Here is a 1,635-nt window from a genome sequence, read left to right as displayed (position 1 = left end):
GTTCCGCTGGGCTAACACCCCTTGTGGTGTGAGTAGTCGATCGGTAGGCCAGTGGAAACTTGTTGAGCTCCAGTCGCCAATCCTTCCCTTCTGCATGGAAGACTCTCATGGCTTTGAGAAGTGAGCGGTTCTGGCGCTCGACCTCTCCATTGGATCTGGGCCACAAAGGTGTGTTGTAGTGATGCACAAGCCCCATTTCCTCCAAATATTGACCACTACAATTAGGTGCTCCCCAGTAGGTAAGGGCCGAAGCAAATCAACTGCGACCTCTTGCCAAGCTCTCTCAGGCAATCTTGTGGGCTTAATGGGCAGGGGCGGGACATGCTTTGATACCATCTGGCAGCCAAAACATTCTCTGCACTTCTTCTCTGCTTCTTTATCAATTCCTGGCCACCATACCTTTGACCTTAAACGTTCCTTGGTCTTCACTATGCCTTGGTGCCCCTAATGGGCTAAATCTAACACTCTTATTCTCAATGTTCTGAGAACCACGATTCTTGTTCCTCGTAGCACGACCTGACCAATGCAAGCTAATCCATGGGATACCAGTTCATAGGGTTTTGGGGCCTTGCTCCAGTGACCTGTTTTCAATGCCTCATGCACCGCCTCCAATTCTTTATGTTGAAAGGAGACTTCTTCAATCTCTTCAATCCAGAGGGCCACTGGTACTGCTTGTAAAGTCACATCGCATGTATACTCTTCATCCTGAACATATCCTTTTGAGGCTGGAATTTTAGTTAGGCAGGACAGAGCATCCGCAATGTTCTCCCTGGAGGTCACATAGCGAACTTTGTAGTTGAAAGGTTGCAATCGCAACACCCAGCGCTCTATTCGCGCGGATGGCTTTGAGGTTGGGCCATAGATGGTTTTCAGAGCTTTGGTGGTCAGTCACTAGGTCAATTTCGGGCAGACCATATAAGTTTAAATTAAATCCTTCGCAGGACCAAACAAGCGCAAGTGCTTCCTTCTCAGTCTGACTGTACCGGCGTTCAGTGTTATTAAGACTTCTACTGGCATAACATACTGCACGGCATTCCCCATCTACCTCCTGAACTAAACCCGCACCAAGTCCCACCGGGCCGGCATCTGCTATGACTTCTGTGGGTGCTTCCCATTCAAAATAAGCCTGCATGGATGCACCGGCCATGTCTTCTTTCAGCGTATTGAAAGCCTCCTCTTGTGCCTTACCCCATAGAAACTTCTCATCCTTTCGACATAGTACTCATAAAGGTTCTGCCTTGGTCGAAAAATCAGGAATAAATCTCGAGCTGAATCCCACAAGGCCCAGGAAACTTCTAACTTCGGAGGCTCACAACAGACGGGTTGCTTCTTTTACTGCCTGCACCTTTTCCTCAGTAGTCCCGATGCCGTGCTTCGAAAGGAGAATGCCCATGAAAACTACTTACCCATTCCAAAGGTACACTTCTCGCCATTCAAGGTAAAATTCTTCTCTTCCAACCTAGCTAACAGATTGTGTAAGCTCTGGTCATGCTCCACAACTGTCTTTCCGTGAACAATCAAATCATAAGCCTTGTTTACAACTCCCTCAATGTCTGCTATAACCTGACTGATGATATGTTGGTATTTCTCAGGTGCCACATTAACCCCAAAACTTACCCTTTTGTAGCAGAACAA

This window comes from Montipora capricornis, chromosome 13 (genome assembly GCF_036669925.1).
Source record: "Montipora capricornis isolate CH-2021 chromosome 13, ASM3666992v2, whole genome shotgun sequence".
In the NCBI taxonomy this organism is placed as follows: domain Eukaryota; kingdom Metazoa; phylum Cnidaria; class Anthozoa; order Scleractinia; family Acroporidae; genus Montipora; species Montipora capricornis.
This window is presented reverse-complemented; position numbering follows the sequence as displayed.